This window comes from Lolium perenne, chromosome 1, assembly GCF_019359855.2.
Source record: "Lolium perenne isolate Kyuss_39 chromosome 1, Kyuss_2.0, whole genome shotgun sequence".
NCBI lineage: Eukaryota > Viridiplantae > Streptophyta > Magnoliopsida > Poales > Poaceae > Lolium > Lolium perenne.
In genome coordinates this window covers 41810016-41829669 of record NC_067244.2, presented here as the reverse complement: position 1 = coordinate 41829669, position 19654 = coordinate 41810016, and positions in this window count along the sequence as shown.

Below are 19654 nucleotides of genomic sequence, written 5' to 3'. Positions count from 1 at the left end.
ATATTACATCCCTCAGAGTAGTACAACAGAACATAGCAGGTCCATAACTCATTCATTTATTATTACAAACATCATACACATATAGTCTCGGAGCTCCTCTTGGGTCCTAAGAGGAATACTCCTGGGTTCGAGGCAAAGCCAACTTAGCTTACAATATAAGAGTCTCCTTAAGTTATACATTTATTTTCTCGAGCAGCTAAATACTAAGAGTTCGGGCTGCTCGGCTACTACTACTACTGGATATTTCTAGGCTTGATCTCCTCCGGAAGCCTCCCCGGTTCCGTAGACAATGAGGTAGTCTACGCCTTCGATACCTCCAGAGAGGTCTAGTTCTTCATAGCCGATGATCTCGGCTCCTTCATTGTTGTCGTAGTCCTCCTCCAGACGATTCAGACAATCTAAGCATGGGATTTAAGAGTGGTATGAGTACGAGCGTACTCAACAAGTTCATTATAGATAAGAGGTGTTTAATGCACTAGCTACGATATTAGACCAGAAAGTCTAATATCAATGCAGGTTTTGATAAACATTTCTTCAAGAGATTGTTTTTATTCCAAAGAGCTATGTCCGTCAGCCTTCACCGGTTTACTAGAACTTCATGGAGCTCCTTTCCGGCCGCGTTCGCAGTTCCTCAACCCGGAACAGGGAGTGACAGGTCACAGTTCTTTACACTCTGCAGAGGTGTGTTGCTTTACCCATAAGAGATCTTAACCTTGGTGCCAACCGGGCAGCTTTCCCGTCCACACTTCCTTCGGTGTGAGGCCCGGTATAAGGTCTAGCCAATCATGTTCCTCCGCTACCTCGAACACCCACCCTTTGTTGCATACTCCGACCCTGGGTCCACGCCGGCCCCATTATTCCCATAGATTTCAGGGTGGACTCCGACCACGACGTCAATGCAGGGCTCTACCATACATTCCTACGCCGGCAGATGCAACCCATCATAGACCTCATTACTGTTGGGACTTCTACGGGTTCCCACCCCTGCATCAAGTCTCGCAAGATCATGAGCACCCGGTAATGAGCATCCGTTGATGAACGAGAGGTGGAAACACTTTTGACTACTCCGTCCCACTCCGGATCTTATGGTTAACACGGGTGTTACGGCACAAGAATCACTGGCGACATTTGTTGTTTAATCCTAGATGGATATAAACCCTTGCAATGGAACCTCCACCATATCAACACAATCCATGGTTCCATTGCCCACCACATAGTCATATTCATAGTTATGAAAGTAGTGGTTTTGGTTTTTATGCAATAGTGATAACCATAGTATTTTGCAAGTAATTTGATAGAAATACTCAAATGACATGAGCAAGTGATGAACTTGCCTGAACACTGCAAAGTTTTGCAGTTGGAAGGTGTGGACTGACCCTTGTCCTCTGTCTCTGAAAAATAGCATCATTGTCCGATAAGGGCAATGGTTAAAGAAGCAATTATGCATGATTCCAGTTTTAGGGTTTGTTCCCCCTTCCGATGTCGTTGTAATTTCATGTGAGAGGTTAATACTAAGAACAACTTGTAGATACTTGATTTAGGGTAAATACAACCTTGAAGTATTGTCAAGGTGTTTTTAAAGTCCAATTGCATTAATGGACTTAATTTTCCTTAATGAAAATAATATGTGTGATTAAATTATTATTTAAATCATCAAATTAAGACTTATTCTTAATTATCTCCAAAAATTCTCTTTGATATTTTATTTGGATAGAGAATTTTATGCTGATTGATTTTCATATTTTAATTATTTTTTTAGTGCTCTTATCAATTTTCTATTGAATTTTAAAGTTACTGGTTTTTAATTGAATTGTGAAAAGTCACAATTGCCCCTGGGTCCACCTGTCAGTGGAGCCCAGTGGGTTGGGTTAGACCGGCTCGGGTCCGACCGACCCGAGCGGTCGCTCACTCGCTCACTCTCTCGCGCCGCTCGACCTAACCCTAACCCTAACGAGCTCTGGCGATTCTCGTCGCCGCCGTCTTCTCCGATTTGTTCCGGCCAGCTCCAGCCGTCGCCGCCGGCGAGATCAGGTAGATCTGATCCGCCGCTCGACGGCGAACACCGTGGTCCGCGCCGATTCGGTCTTCGTCCTAGTTATCGAGCGCCCTCATCTCGCCTGCGATCCTGGCCGTGGCGATTCCTGGCGCTGCGTCGCCCGCCGTCGATCCAGGCGCCGTGGCGGTGCTGGAGCGCCCCCCCCTGCTCGGCGACGCTAGGCCAGGCGCGGCTTGGCGCTGCCGTGGTGGCATGTGCCGCCATGGCACGCCGGTGCTCTGCTCCAGGTACACGCCTCCTCTGATCCCCTCCTCTCTCTCACCCTTGCCTGCTCTTCTTCTTCCTCCTCTGAGTTAGGCTGCGGCTGCTTCTCCTCATGGAGTTGCTTGCCGTGCTGGTGCTCTGCTGCGCCCAGCTCGCTACGTATGCTGCTTTCTTGCTGCTACATTGCTCGTCTTTCTTTGTGCTATTGCTGCCGCCATGGCCTAGCTCTAGTTCATGTGCTTGTACTGATGCTCATGCTCATGCTAGCTTCACTACTGTGCTGTGCTGTGCTTGCCTGCCCAAGGCATGTGCTATGGCTGTGTGATACTTTGCCATAGTTCTGTGCAAGAATTCCTAATCTAATTGGTTGCCATGCTCTCCTTTCTTGCTTAATTCTCTCTCTGTGGTTCTGTTCTTGTTACTAAGCTTGCTAGATATCAAGTGTGTTCATGTATGCTGCTCTAGCTTGGGTTCTGTGTGTATTACTTGCAATTTGGCAAGTTCCAGAGCATTAGTGTGCTGTTCCTTGTGCTCAAATTCAAGAGCATGCTCAATTGAGCATTGCAGTTAGCTTAACTGTATGATTCAGTGATTATGGGTATGTGCTTTATTGGTTTAGCAAGATCCAGTGGTTCATCAAGCCTTTGATGTGCTTCTGGATACAATCATATGATTATTACTATGGTATCTGTTTATTCAGTTAAAGTTTGTGTGTAATTCTTCAGTGGCTGATTTATTTATGATGCTAAGCTTGGCTTGTAGCAATCAGTAACATGAGTTAGCAAGCTCTGATGATTATCTAATCATCATTAGCTTGATGGTTAACTGTTGTGCTTCCTACTGTGGCTAACTGGTGCTTATCTTGGTGTCTGGGTATCACCATGCCTTGTGCTGGTGTAGGCTGTGCCTGATCCAGTGCCTGCTGTTGCTTGGAGTGATCCACTGGATCATTAGAAAGTGTCTGTTTCATGATTTACTTGTTAATATCAATTATCTGTGTTGCCTTTATTGATTGAGTGGATAATTGATGTGAACTGCTGAGCAGTAATGATCATATAGATTGTTGAAGTGAAGCTAGAGGGATGCCAACATCAGTTGGATACCCTAGCTCCCTTTTGAACCCATCTGGGTAATGATAATTGTGCTTGGCTTGGTGGTTTGGTTGTTTTAGGGGTTGAGGTGACCCTAGCAGTAATCTTATGCTGCCCTAGGGTAGCTCCCCTCTTGTTGGCTTGCTGTGGCTCACTAAATGCTTCCTGGGTGATCCATTTATTGGATTGCCAGTAGCCCTTGATGTTGAAATCAAATAGGCAAGAATTTGTCTATGTCTGATGGCTTAGCTGGCTGTAGGTGCTAAGTGTGTAGCTAGGCTAGCTTGTGCTCTCATCTCTTGCTGGATTTCTTCAGTTATGCATTGATTGTCATAGCTGTTGTTCCCTTTAGATGATTTACCAGTGGCCTTACTACTCTTGCTTGCACCATATGGCTTTGTAGCCAGATGATGACACAACTTGGGTATCACACCCTTTTGATTATGTGTGTTTGATGCATATGCTTATATATGAACAAAACCATCTGGTTTGTTCATGATGCTTGGTATACCTCACTCCAGCTCCTAGAATTTGATGTTGGTGTAGAGGTGTTGCTTCTGTGTTGATCTGTTGGTTAATTTGCTTGCCCTGCTCCACCTGGTGAGCTTGATGCTTCTTGGTTATTTGCTGTGGTGGTGGAATTGTGTTGAACAACGATGAGTCGTTCAAGCTGTTCTTGTGTTCTTGGCTGTTCTTGGTAGCTTACCAGTGAGGCTGCTGTCGATGAAATGCTCTAGGGTTTACTGTGGCAAGTTTTATATCCTTCTGGCTTAGCTCTGTTGGTCGACAGCACTATCTGCAGCTTGTGGTGACTCACTCTGGCCTTGTGTGTTGTTACACATGCACACTGCCTTGTGTGCTGCCTGGTTGTGTGTGTGCAAGTCCAGCTTGGGACTTGTGCTGATGGGTTGGATCAGCTCGGCAGCTTGATCATATCCATCCTTTGCAATATTTGCTAACCTGCCAAGTGGCTTTGCCACTTGGCTTAATGATCTGGTTGTTGTGTATGTATGCAGGTATCAAGTGCTGATCAGGATGAACTCAAGATCATCTGGATCAAAGGATTCTTGAAGATCAAAATGTAGTTTAGGTCATTTAAATAACTTGTAATTTTCCTTTTTCTGTTTCTATTTATTCAATTCTTGTAATGTGTTGCAATTCCATAATTCAATTCTGAATATTGTAAAGACAATGTATTATGTGTGTGATTATCAATAAAGCTCAAGTTTTCCTTAATGAGCTTAATGTAATTGTTGTATTATTTATATTCTTGCTTAATGATAATTGTTTGTTAAATTATCTCAAATTTGAATTATGTGATGATCATTTGATGTTTGAATTTGAATTTCAAATTCAAATTTGGTTTGAATTCATTCAAACAACATAACTTGTAATTCAATCAAGCAACATATGATTTCAATGCAATTCCACTTCTCTCTTCTCAAAACCCTAACTTAGATAAGTAGGAACAAGTTCATCGCACTCTCGAAACCCTAACCCTGTAAGGTGTCGAGAGAGAAACCTGTCCCCCTTCGATGCAGTTTTGTTTTAAAAGCGCGAAATTTCCCCGTAATTTACAATGCAATGCACATCCCTTTCTAAAATCTACCCCTCGATCGTCTCTAAACCTGGGACATTACAGACTTTCCTCCTTAAAGAAAACTTCATCCCGAAGTTGCGGTTGTAATACCTGAAAAGTTCGGGGTATGTTTTCCTCAGGTCTTCCTCCTTTTCCCAGGTGGCTTCCCTCTCGGGATGATGCTTCCATTGTATCTTGCAATACTTTATAGCTCGATTCCTGAGTTGTTTCCAGTTTTCTTCAAGAATCTTCGCTAGCTTCTCGATGTATGTCAAATCTGGTTGTAACTCGAGCTCTTCATGTGATACTGGTTCATCTGGGGTCTTCAAACATTTTCTGAGTTGCGACACATGGAATACATTGTGAACCTGAGATAACCTTCCTGGTAGTTCCAATTCGAAGGCTAACCCTCGGTTTTGACTCAAAATCTTGAAAGGTCCGATGTACCTAGGGCTTAGCTTTCCTTTCACTCCAAACCTCTGAAGTCCTTTCATCGGGCTCACCTTAAGGTATACCATGTCTCCAACTCGTGGCTCCCATGTTCTCCTCTTTTGATCGGCATAACTCTTCTGTCGGCTCTGGGCTATCTTGAGCCTATCCTTGATAATGTCAATGATTTGTTGCTTTTCCTTGACATAATCAGGGTTGAACTCTTTGCTTGCTCCGGCTTCATACCAACATATCGGTGATCTACACTTTCTTCCATACAGAGCTTCAAACGGTGCCATCTTGATGCTGCTTTGATAGCTATTATTGTATGAAAACTCTGCTAGTGGTAAGTGCTCCTCCCATGATCCTCCGAAGTCTAGGGCACAAGCCCTAAGCATATCCTCTAAAATCTGGTTGGTTCTCTCGGTTTGTCCACCTGTCTCGGGATGATAAGCGGTACTATAATCTAACTTAGATCCTAACGCTTCGTGTAGTTGCTTCCAAAACGCTAACGTGAACACGGATCCTCGATCCGACATGATCTTCTTGGGCACTCCATGTTTACTCACGATCTCTTTGATGTAAAGATCGATGAGTTTCTCTCCTTTGTCCTGCTGATTTACCGCTAAGAAGTGTGCACTTTTAGTCAACCGGTCCACGATTACCCATATCATGTCCTTCTTTTTATTGGTCATGGGTAGTCCGGTGATGAAATCCATTCCTATCTCCTCCCATTTCCATTCTGGAATAGGTAAAGGTTGTAACTTCCCTGCCGGACTCTGGTGTTCAACCTTCACCCTTTGCCAGGTATGGCATTCGGCCACATATTGTGCGATTTCTCTCTTCATGTTATTCCACCAGAATAGCTCCTTTAGATCCATGTACATCTTTGTACTCCCCGGATGAATGGAGTATGGTGTTTGATGGGCTTCCCGGAGTATTACTTCCTTGATTTCAGCAATATCCGGAACACAAATTCTTTTCTGGAACCATAATGATCCTGATTCTCCGCGGTGAAATTCTGATGGTCTTCCTTCATCTATTCTTCTCATCTCCTCCACGATGAATGGATCGTCCAACTGTCCCATCATTATTTCATTCTTTAGGTTGACATTTAGCTCATCAGCTACTTGTAAAGCCGATAGTCCTTCATGAGCCTCCTTCTCCCAAAGTTGTATTTGGGCTTGACTTATTTCCTTCCTCAACTCCGGTGATATTTCTTGTTCCACTCCTCCGGTGCTCTTCCTACTCAAGGCATTTGCTACAACATTGGCCTTTCCTGGAGTATAATTGATGGTCAAATCATAATCCTTGATTAATTCTAGCCATCTTTTCTGCCTCATATTGAGTTCCTTCTGAGTGAAGAAGTATTTGAGACTCTTATGATCCGTATAGAGCTCACACTTGGCTCCATAGAGAAAATGTCTCCATGTTTTGAGTGCAAATACAACTGCTGCTAATTCTAGATCATGTGTTGGATAATTCACTTCATGAGGTCTGAGTTGCCTCGATCCATAAGATATCACTTTCCGATCTTGCATGAGTACACAACCCAATCCATGCTTGGATGCGTCACAGTACACGGTGTAATCCTTGCCAACTTCAGGAACTGCTAACACCGGTGCCGTGGTGAGTTTCTCCTTCAGAGTTTGAAAACTCTTCTCACACTCCTCTGACCACACGAATGGTGTGTTCTTTCTTAACAGCTTTGTCATTGGTCCTGCTATCTTGGAGAATCCTTCAATAAATCTCCAATAATATCCTGCCATTCCTAGGAATCCTCGGATTTCTTTGACAGTCTTGGGTGCTTCCCATTCTAGAACTGCTGCTACCTTGCTCGGGTTAATAGCTATTCCATCTTTACTAATGACATGACCAAGAAATTCTACTTGATCTAGCCAAAATTCACATTTGCTAAACTTGGCATAGAGTTGATGTTCCCTTAGTGTTTGCAACACTAGCCTCAGATGTTCAGCATGTTCGGCCTTGTTCTTGGAATAGATCAAGATATCATCGATGAATACGATGACAAACTTGTCTAGATATGGCATGAAAATCTTATTCATGAGATTCATGAATATTTCTGGGGCATTAGTTAATCCAAAAGGCACTACAAGGTATTCATGATGTCCATACCTTGAGACAAAGGCAGTTTTCGGAACGTCTTCCTTCTTGATCTTTATCTGGTGATAACCAGATCTTAGATCAATTTTATAAAAGACTCCCGCGCCTCTAACTTGATCGAATAGATCTTGTATTCTTGGAAGTGGATACTTGTTCTTGATTGTGACGTTGTTCAGATTCCTGTAGTCTCCGCACATCCTTCTTCCTCCATCTCTTTTATCCACGAAGATCACAGGTGATCCCCATGGTGAAACACTCTCTTGTATGAATCCTTTCTGTTCCAAGTCATCCAGTTGCTCCTTAAGTTTTTTCAACTCCTTGGGCCCCATCTTATATGGTGCTTTAGCAATCGGAGTTGTTCCTGGAATTAGGTCGATAGTGAATTCTATCTCCCTATCTGGTGGCATACCTGGTAATTCCACAGGAAACACATCCTGGAATTCATTCACTACAGGTATATCCTCTAACTTTACCTCCTTCATGCTGTTCAACTGTAGCTCCACTTCAATCTGTGTATGTTTGTCGCCTTGGTAGATCATTCTACTTCCATCGGGGCTTTTCAAGGATACCGTCTTGTTCACACAGTCGATCAATGCTCCATTAGCTTCTAACCAGTTCATACCAAGAATGACATCAATGTCCTTCATCGGTAAAATGAACAGGTCCGCGTCAAACGCGCACTTATTGATCATGATGACTTGTTTTTGTTTGGTATGGGTTACTACTATCGTTCCCCCCGCGGAAATTATAGTTATGGGTGTATCTAACTTAGTGCAACTAATCCCATGTTTGATGATGAATTGCTGGGAAATGAATGATGTAGTTGCACCAGTATCAAAAAGTACTTTGCCAGGATGAGTGAGGATCTGGAGCGTACCTATCACCGCCTGATCGGAGTTGACCACCTCCTCCAGACTAGTGCAGTTCAGCTTGCCGAAGGGCTTCTTATTCTTCCAGTTCCCTCCATTATTTCCTCCTCGGCTTGCTCCCCCTCCAGATTGACCTCCTTTATTCTTATTCTTAGGGCAATCCCTAAGCATGTGTCCTTCCTCACGACAACCGAAGCAAATGATCCTGGGCTTCTTACAGTCCTTGGAGAAATGCCCCGTACCTCCACAGCTACGGCACACAATCTTATTTGCAGTCTGGAATGCTTGGTTCTTCCTGCTACCGTAGTAGTTGCTGCTGTTGTTGTTGTTGTTGTTGTTGTTGTTGTTGTTGTATCTTGGCTTGAAACTCAAGATGGTGTTGGGCTTGTTACTAACAAACCTCTTAGGCTCAAACTTGGCCTTCTTCCTTTTCTCTTCTTGCAGTTGCTTAAAATCATCTTCAAGAGTGATGGCTGCATCCACCAACTCTTGGAACTCCGTCGCTCTCATCATCCGGAGCTGTACCTTGAACTGGGGACTTAACCCCCTCAAAAACCTCTTCTTTTTCTTGTCCTTGGTGTTGACTTCTTTAACCGCATACTGGGACAGCTTTGAGAATTCCCTGACATAAGTCAGGATGGCCTTGTCCTTCTGCTCGAGACTTTCGAATTCTCGACGCTTCAGTCCAACAATACTTTCAGGGACATTGGATTCCCTGAACTTCCTTGCGAATTCCTCCCAGGTGAATACTTTTCCAGCCGGATAAACGGCTACGATATTATCCCACCATGATGCGGCGGGTCCACACAATAAGTGTGTAGCATAACGGACCTTCTCCTGGTCATTGCAACCAACCGTGTTGAGCTTTCGCTCAGTGTCCATAAGCCAATCTTCCGCGTCCATTGGCTCGGGCGCGTATGCGAAAGATATAGGCTTGGTATTCTGGAAGTATGCTAGAGTGACTCCCGGATTCTCGGGTCTCTCCACCCTGTTCTGTTGCAGCAATTCTTGGAAGAATTTATTCTGCTGCTCCAACGTTACACGTTGTCTTTCCTCCACCAGCTGCATGTACTGGACGAAATTCTGCTGCGTCATGGGTGGTGGTGGTGGTGGAAACTGATTCCTGGCTGCTTCATCAGCCTCTTCCTTTTGCTTTGCTTCGCGCTCCATGCGCTGCGCTTCGGTCTCCTCTCCTAACGCTCCCGACATAACCCCCTAGTTCTGCAACACAAGATGATACTCATAATTACTCCATGCGCAAGTTTTCTGAGCTCAACTTTGTGCACAGAACTAGTCACGCAATGGAAATCAAGAAGCAAATCCAAATCATACAAAACATATACCATGTATATACATACTTAAGTGGTCTTATTACAATACTCAAGTCGATGTGAGTATGCAAACTCACTTATTAAAGTATATGTACAAATTTCTACAAATATTACATACTATAATACACGTGGTACTTGTGTATTATAGCCCCGCCTCCCTTGGTGGACTCTAGTCGATCTTCACTCCCGGTACATCCCAGGCTTCCATCCGGTCGAACGTGTCGTCCTCCTGATAGACCCTGGAACATAAGGTCTCCCCGTCGGCTGGTAGTCAGAATCAGATGATGATCCTAGGGAGAAATCAGTGTTCACAAACTGGTCGTTAAGTGCATCATAGTCCACCCATCGGGTGTACTCCCCTGTAGCTCCACCATAGGTGTTTCCAACATTTGTATCCGACTCAACCTGTGTCGGATACCCTCCATCAACTCCTCCATTACTAGGATAACTCTGGTTCTGGGTCGTGGCGTCTTCATTCAGCTCCCCATCATAATACACTGAAGTACTATGAGTTCCAGAATCAGATCCCCAACGCCAACCCGTGGAGTTTTCTATAGGAGTCACGGAACGCTGATTGTTTCCGGATTCCTCTCCACCCTCATATCCCCCATAGGAACTATCCAGATAGTTCCCAGGTGTAACCGGTGTAGGTTCACGCTCAAGAGGATCAATACTAATGTAGTCACCAGCTGAGTAAACTGGTGTGTGCACCACATTCTCCATAAGTTCTTTCCCCCTAGTCTCCTCCTTGGGTTTAGTAAACTCCTCTAGCATCGTATCAATTGCTCCCGTCAGATGATGGTTCAACTGGAAGAGCAATGATATAAAGTTGCGGCTATTATCCATGTATTTTGCAGCTGCTATTGGTTTGCGTTTTGCATATTTGTAGTGGTTAAGCATGGGATCCTCTTCCTCCTGATTATGAGGAATGTGGGTGAATTCGGAACCCATAAGCTCTTTCGTCTTATGCTCCCGAATATCTGTGATGGCTCTCATAACGGCTATATGGTAGGCTGTGTTGATAGTTCTGGATTCACCTGCTGGCATTACTATGCTCATTCCCAAAGATTCGGGAAGTCGCAGTCCTACCCTACACTTGGCCAATACAGTACCATCGTAGTACATGTATTTCTTTACTTGGATCTGGGGATCACACCCAAATTCAAGTAACATGGCACATAGAATATCTGCAAGTCCTCCTTCATATTCGCTCAGTGTGGAATCCATCACTTTCACGTTTCGTCCGGGACGTGAACTTGCCATGTTGGCTGTAGAAATAGAAAGATTATAAGATTAGTAATAGTGCATCATAATAGAGATAATAAAGAATTATCGCACTAAAAGATATGATTGTTGTATTCTCAACTGAATATACACCATATTTTTAGAGAATTCTTTACTAATCCTATTTGACTCCTAACGTTTGGTCCCATTTACTAGGTTCCAACCTGTCAAAGCTTTTGCTCTGATACCAACTGTGGTGACCCTGCATACCACTGCATGTTGTAGTATGCCAGTCATTGATATAACATTCACGAAGTACCATTCCGCAAATATTACATCCCTCAGAGTAGTACAACAGAACATAGTAGGTCCATAACTCATTCATTTATTATTACAAACATCATACACATATAGTCTCGGAGCTCCTCTTGGGTCCTAAGAGGAATACTCCTGGGTTCGAGGCGAACCCAACTTAGCTTACAATATAAGAGTCTCCTTAAGTTATACATTTATTTTCTCGAGCAGCTAAATACTAAGAGTTTGGGCTGCTCGGCTACTACTACTACTGGATATTTCTAGGCTTGATCTCCTCCGGAAGCCTCCCCGGTTCCGTAGACAATGAGGTAGTCTACGCCTTCGATACCTCCAGAGAGGTCTGGTTCTTCATAGCCGATGATCTCGGCTCCTTCATTGTTGTCGTAGTCCTCCTCCAGACGATTCAGACAATCTAAGCATGGGATTTAAGAGTGGTATGAGTACGAGCGTACTCAACAAGTTCATTATAGATAAGAGGTGTTTAATGCACTAGCTACGATATTATACCAGAAAGTCTAATACCAATGCAGGTTTTGATAAACATTTCTTCAAGAGATTGTTTTTATTCCAAAGAGCTATGTCCGTCAGCCTTCACCGGTTTACTAGAACTTCATGGAGCTCCTTTCCGGCCGCGTTCGCAGTTCCTCATCCCGGAACAGGGAGTGACAGGTCACAGTTCTTTACACTCTGCAGAGGTGTGTTGCTTTACCCATAAGAGATCTTAACCTTGGTGCCAACCGGGCAGCTTTCCCGTCCACACTTCCTTCGGTGTGAGGCCCGGTATAAGGTCTAGCCAATCATGTTCCTCCGCTACCTCGAACACCCACCCTTTGTTGCATACTCCGACCCTGGGTCCACGCCGGCCCCATTATTCCCATAGATTTCAGGGTGGACTCCGACCACGACGTCAATGCAGGGCTCTACCATACATTCCTACGGTGGCAGATGCAATCCATCATAGACCTCATTACCGTTGGGACTTCTACGGGTTCCCACCCCTGCATCAAGTCTCGCAAGATCATGAGCACCCGGTAATGAGCATCCGTTGATGAACGAGAGGTGGAAACACTTTTGACTACTCCGTCCCACTCCGGATCTTATGGTTAACACGGGTGTTACGACACAAGAATCACTGGCGACATTTGTTGTTTAATCCTAGATGGATATAAACCCTTGCAATGGAACCTCCACCATATCAACACAATCCATGGTTCCATTTCCCACCACATAGTCATATTCATAGTTATGAAAGTAGTGGTTTTGGTTTTTATGCAATAGTGATAACCATAGTATTTTGCAAGTAATTTGATAGAAATACTCAAATGACATGAGCAAGTGATGAACTTGCCTGAACACTGCAAAGTTTTGCAGTTGGAAGGTGTGGACTGACCCTTGTCCTCTGTCTCTGAAAAATAGCATCATTGTCCGATAAGGGCAATGGTTAAAGAAGCAATTATGCATGATTCCAGTTTTAGGGTTTGTTCCCCCCTTCCGATGTCGTTGTAATTTCATGTGAGAGGTTAATACTAAGAAAAACTTATAGATACTTGATTTAGGGTAAATACAACCTTGAAGTATTGTCAAGGTGTTTTTAAAGTCCAATTGCATTAATGGACTTAATTTTCCTTAATGAAAATAATATGTGTGATTAAATTATTATTTAAATCATCAAATTAAGACTTATTCTTAATTATCTCCAAAAATTCTCTTTGATATTTTATTTGGATAGAGAATTTTATGCTGATTGATTTTCATATTTTAATTATTTTTTTAGTGCTCTTATCAATTTTCTATTGAATTTTAAAGTTACTGGTTTTTAATTGAATTGTGAAAAGTCACAATTGCCCCTGGGTCCACCTGTCAGTGGAGCCCAGTGGGTTGGGTTAGACCGGCTCGGGTCCGACCGACCCGAGCGGTCGCTCACTCGCTCACTCTCTCGCGCCGCTCGACCTAACCCTAACCCTAACGAGCTCTGGCGATTCTCGTCGCCGCCGTCTTCTCCGATTTGTTCCGGCCAGCTCCGGCCGTCGCCGCCGGCGAGATCAGGTAGATCTGATCCGCCGCTCGATGGCGAACACCGTGGTCCGCGCCGATTCGGTCTTCGTCCTCGTTATCGAGCGCCCTCATCTCGCCTGCGATCCTGGCCGTGGCGATTCCTGGCGCTGCGTCGCCCGCCGTCGATCCAGGCGCTGTGGCGGCGCTGGAGCGCCCCCCCTGCTCGGCGACGCCAGGCCAGGCGCGGCTTGGCGCTGCCGTGGTGGCCTGTGCCGCCGTGCCGCCATGGCACGCCGGTGCTCTGCTCCAGGTACACGCCTCCTCTGATCCCCTCCTCTCTCTCACCCTTGCCTGCTCTTCTTCTTCCTCCTCTGAGTTAGGCCGCGGCTGCTTCTCCTCATGGAGTTGCTTGCCGTGCTGGTGCTCTGCTGCGCCCAGCTCGCTGCGTATGCTGCTTTGCTGCTGCTCTGTTGCTCGTGCTGCTGTGCTATTGCTGCCGCCATGGCCTAGCTCTAGTTCATGTGCTTGTACTGATGCTCATGCTCATGCTAGCTTCACTACTGTGCTGTGCTGTGCTTGCCTGCCCAAGGCATGTGCTATGGCTGTGTGATACTTTGCCATAGTTCTGTGCAAGAATTCCTAATCTAATTGGTTGCCATGCTCTCCTTTCTTGCTTAATTCTCTCTCTGTGGTTCTGTTCTTGTTACTAAGCTTGCTAGATATCAAGTGTGTTCATGTATGCTGCTCTAGCTTGGGTTCTGTGTGTATTACTTGCAATTTGGCAAGTTCCAGAGCATTAGTGTGCTGTTCCTTGTGCTCAAATTCAAGAGCATGCTCAATTAAGCATTGCAGTTAGCTTAACTGTATGATTCAGTGATTATGGGTATGTGCTTTATTGGTTTAGCAAGCTCCAGTGGTTCATCAAGCCTTTGATGTGCTTCTGGATACAATCATATGATTATTACTATGGTATCTGTTTATTCAGTTAAAGTTTGTGTGTAATTCTTCAGTGGCTGATTTATTTATGATGCTAAGCTTGGCTTGTAGCAATCAGTAACATGAGTTAGCAAGCTCTGATGATTATCTAATCATCATTAGCTTGATGGTTAACTGCTGTGCTTCCTACTGTGGCTAACTGGTGCTTATCTTGGTGTCTGGGTATCACCATGCCTTGTGCTGGTGTAGGCTTGTGCCTGATCCAGTGCCTGCTGTTGCTTGCAGTGATCCACTGGATCATTAGCAAGTGTCTGTTTCATGATTTACTTGTTAATATCAATTATCTGTGTTGCCTTTATTGATTGAGTGGATAATTGATGTGAACTGCTGAGCAGTAATGATCATATAGATTGTTGAAGTGAAGCTAGAGGGATGCCAACATCAGTTGGGTACCCTAGCTCCCCTTTGAACCCATCTGGGTAATGATAATTGTGCTTGGCTTGGTGGTTTGGTTGTTTTAGGGGTTGAGGTGACCCTGGCAGTAATCTTATGCTGCCCTAGGGTAGCTCCCCTCTTGTTGGCTTGCTGTGGCTCACTAAATGCTTCCTGGGTGATCCATTTATTGGATTGCCAGTAGCCCTTGATGTTGAAATCAAATAGGCAAGAATTTGTCTATGTCTGATGGCTTAGCTGGCTGTAGGTGCTAAGTGCGTAGCCAGGCTAGCTTGTGCTCTCATCTCTTGCTGGATTTCTTCAGTTATGCATTGATTGTCATAGCTGTTGTTCCCTTTAGATGATTTACCAGTGGCCTTACTGCTCTTTCTTGCACCATATGGCTTAGTAGCCAGATGATGACACAACTTGGGTATCACACCCTTTTGATTATGTGTGTTTGATGCATATGCTTATATATGAACAAAACCATCTGGTTTGTTCATGATGCTTGGTATACCTCACTCCAGCTCCTAGAATTTGATGTTGGTGTAGAGGTGTTGCTTCTGTGTTGATCTGTTGGTTAATTTGCTTGCCCTGCTCCACCTGGTGAGCTTGATGCTTCTTGGTTATTTGCTGTGGTGGTGGAATTGTGTTGAACAGCAGTAGCTGTTCAAGCTGTTCTTGTGTTCTTGGCTGTTCTTGGTAGCTTACCAGTGAGGCTGCTGTCGATGAAATGCTCTAGGGTTTACTGTGGCAAGTTTTATATGCTTCTGGCTTAGCTCTGTTGGTCGACAACACTATCTGCAGCTTGTGGTGACTCACTCTGGCCTTGTGTGTTGTTACACATGCACACTGCCTTGTGTGCTGCCTGGTTGTGTGTGTGTGCAAGTCCAGCTTGGGACTTGTGCTGATGGGTTGGATCAGCTCGGCAGCTTGATCATATCCATCCTTTGCAATATTTGCTAACCTGCCAAGTGGCTTTGCCACTTGGCTTAATGATCTGGTTTTTGTGTATGTGTGCAGGTATCAAGTCCTGATCAGGATGAACTCAAGATCATCTGGATCAAAGGATTCTTGAAGATCAAAATGTAGTTTAGGTCATTTAAATAACTTGTAATTTTCCTTTTTCTGTTTCTATTTATTCAATTCTTGTAATGTGTTGTAATTCCATAATTCAATTCTGAATATTGTAAAGACAATGTATTATGTGTGTGATTATCAATAAAGCTCAAGTTTTCCTTAATGAGCTTAATGTAATTGTTGTATTATTTATATTCTTGCTTAATGATAATTGTTTGTTAAATTATCTCAAATTTGAATTATGTGATGATCATTTGATGTTTGAATTTGAATTTCAAATTCAAATTTGGTTTGAATTCATTCAAACAACATAACTTGTAATTCAATCAAGCAACATATGATTTCAATGCAATTCCACTTCTCTCTTCTCAAAACCCTAACTTAGATAAGTAGGAACAAGTTCATCGCACTCTCGAAACCCTAACCCTGTAAGGTGTCGAGAGAGAAACCTGTCCCCCTTCGATGCAGTTTTGTTTTAAAAGCGCGAAATTTCCCCGTAATTTACAATGCAATGCACATCCCTTTCTAAAATCTACCCCTCGATCGTCTCTAAACCTGGGACATTACAACCGCCATCTTCATCACCGCTGCTGTCTCCCATGAGGAGGGAGTAGTTCTCCCTCGAGGCTAAGGGCTGTACCGGTAGCTATGTGGTTAATCTCTCTCCCATGTACTTCAATACAATGATCTCATGAGCTGCCTTACATGATTGAGATTCATATGAGCTTTGTATCACTATTCATCTATGTGCTACTCTAGTGATGTTATTAAAGTACTCTATTCCTCCTCCATGATGTAATGGTGACAGTGTGTGCATCATGTAGTACTTGGCGTAGTTTTGTAGATTATGAAGTTAACTATTACTATGATAGTATTGATGTGATCTATTCCTCCTTTCATAGCCTGATGGTGACAGTGTGCATGCTATGTTAGTACTCGGTATAATTGCGTTGGTCTATCATGCACTCTAAGGTTATTTAAATATGAACATCGAATGTTATGGAGCTTGTTAACTCCGACATTGAGGTGCTCTTGTAGCCCTACACAATTAATGGTGTTCATCATCCAACAAGAGAGTGTAGAGTGGTTTTATTATGTGATCAATGTTGAGAGTGTCCACTAGTGAAAGTATGATCCCTATGCCTTGTTTCCAAATACTGCAATCATCGCTTATTTACTGTTTTACTGCATCTTTACTTCCTGCAATATTACTACCATCAACTGCACGCCAGTAAGCTATTTTCTGGTGCTGTTACTACTGCTCATATTCATTCATACCACTTGTATTTCACTATCTCTTCGCCGAACTAGTGCACCTATACATCTGACAAGTGTATTAGGTGTGTTGGGGACACAAGAGACTTCTTGTATCGTGATTGCAGGGTTGCTTGAGAGGGATATCTTTGACCTCTTCCTCCCTGAGTTCGATAAACCTTGGGTGATCCACTTAAGGGAAAACTTGCTGCTGTTCTACAAACCTCTGCTCTTGGAGGCCCAACACTGTCTACAGGAATAGAAGCGTGCGTAGACATCAAGCTATTTTCTGGCGCCGTTGCCGGGGAGGAAAGGTAAAAGGCACTCACACTCCGGTCCCACTTAACTAAGTTATTTTCTGGCGCCGTTGTAAGTGCTCGAAGCTATTTCCTTTAGATCCTGCAATTGCATCTTTTTATTTCTTGTTTTTCACTAGTTAGGCATAATGGAAAGCAACAGTGAGCTTTTAAAACTATTTCCTGAGTTAAGACATGGATTGTTTGATGCGAAAATTAAAAAACCTATGGAATCTTATTTGCATGCTAGTAGCAATGATATTAGTATGAACACTTTGAACACCATTGTTGCTAATGATATGGAAAATTCTAATCTTGGGGAAGCTGGTTTTGATGAGCATGATATTTTTAGTCCCCCAAGCATTGAGGAGAAAATTTTCTTTGATGATACTTTGCCTCCTATTTATGATGATTATAATGATAGTAGTCTTTTGGTGCACTTTGTTATGGAGGATAAATTTGATTATGATTACAATATGCCTCCTATATTTGATGATGAGAATAATAATGATAGCTACTTTGTTGAATTTGCTCCCACTACAATTAATAAGAATGACTATGCTTATGTTGGGAGTAGTAATAATTTTATGCATGAGACTCATGATAAGAATGCTTTATGTGATAGTTATATTATTGAGTTTGCTCATGATGCTACTGGATATTATTATGAGAGAGGAAAATATGGTTGTAGAAATTTTCATGTTACTAAAACACCTCTCTATACGCTGAAATTTTTGAAGTTACACTTGTTTTATCTTTCTATGCTTGTTGCATTATGCCTACATAACTTGTTTATTTACAAGATTCCTTTTCATAGGAAGTGGGTTAGACTTAAATGTGTTTTGAATTTGCTTTTTGATGCTCTCTTTTGCTTCAACTACTATTTCTTGCGAGTGCATCATTAAAACTGCTGAGCCCATCTTAATGGCTATAAAGAAAGCACTTCTTGGGAGATAACCCATGTTTTTTTTATTTTGCTACAGTAATTTTGTTTTATATTTATGTCTTAGAAGTTGTTACTACTGTAGCAACCTCTCCTTATCTTATTTTATTGCATTGTTGTGCCAAGTAAAGTCTTTGATATTAGGGTTGATACTAGATTTAGATTACTGCGCAGAAACAGATTTCTGTCTGTCACGAATTTGGGCAGGGTTCTCTGTAGGTAACTCAGAAAAATCTGCCAATTTACGTGCGTGATCCTCAGATATGTACGCGGCTTTCATTCAATTTGAGCATTTTCATTTGAGCAAGTCTGGTGCCTCTAAAAAATTCGTCTTTACGGACTGTTCAGTTTTGACAGATTCTGCCTTTTATTTCGCATTGCCTCTTTTGCTATGTTGGATGGATTTCTTTGTTCCATTGACTTCCAGTAGCTTTGAGCAATGTCCAGAAGTGTTAAGAATGATTATGTCACCTCTGAACATGTGAATTTTTGATTATGCACTAACCCTCTAATGAGTTTGCTTTGAGTTTGGTGTGAAGGAAGTTTTCAAGGGTCAAGAGAGGAGGATGATATATGATCAAGAAGAGTGAAAAGTCTAAGCTTGGGGATGCCCCCGTGGTTCATCCCTGCATATTTCAAGAAGACTCAAGCATCTAAGCTTGGGGATGCCCAAGGCATCCCCTTCTTCATCAACAATTTATCAGGTTTCTTCTATTGAAACTATATTTTTATTCCGTCACATCTTATGTACTTTACTTGGAGCGTCTGTTTGTTTTTATTTTTGTTTTGTTTGAATAAATGCTTGTGTGGGAGATAGACACGCTCCGCTTGTTCATATGAACACTAGTGTTCTTAGCTTTACTTTTAATGTTCATGGCGAAGGTTGGAAACAGAAAATATTGCATGTGGTAGTGGTATAATAAAACACTTGCATAATCTTGTAGATCATTGAGCTTTGATAACTTGATTCCTTGCAAACGTTTTGAGGTATTTCTATGGTAAGGCTTGCTGGATAAATAAGTTAAAATTAGTAGTGGATTGTTGTAGTGGTTTGTTGTCTTTAAGCTTGTGCCGTACTACAAACTCTATTTAAATAGTTGAAGGTGTAGTTGGACTTGATAGCTTTCCATGTTTGAGAGTTCATCGTAATAACTAAGTTGTGCTGAAGGTCGAGGGAGCTAGCGGGGTACTTGTGCCACCGTGAACGGCCCTCCTTGGAGTGAATTTTAATCATGCTCTTAATGATGAACCTGCTAGTTGTTTGCAATAAGCTTGTGAGTTCTTTTTGACTAATGTTAAGCTACGGTTTTTGGCACTTCCACCATCCAAATTTGCTAGCCTCTTCGGTACTGTGCATTGCCTTTTGCTCACATTGAGAATTGTGCATACTTCGCCGGTACATCCAAACCCGTGGGAGGACTTTCTCTTGTTCTCCTACACATAAGCCCATACTTCTCCTCAAAACAGCCACCATACCTACCTACCACAGCATT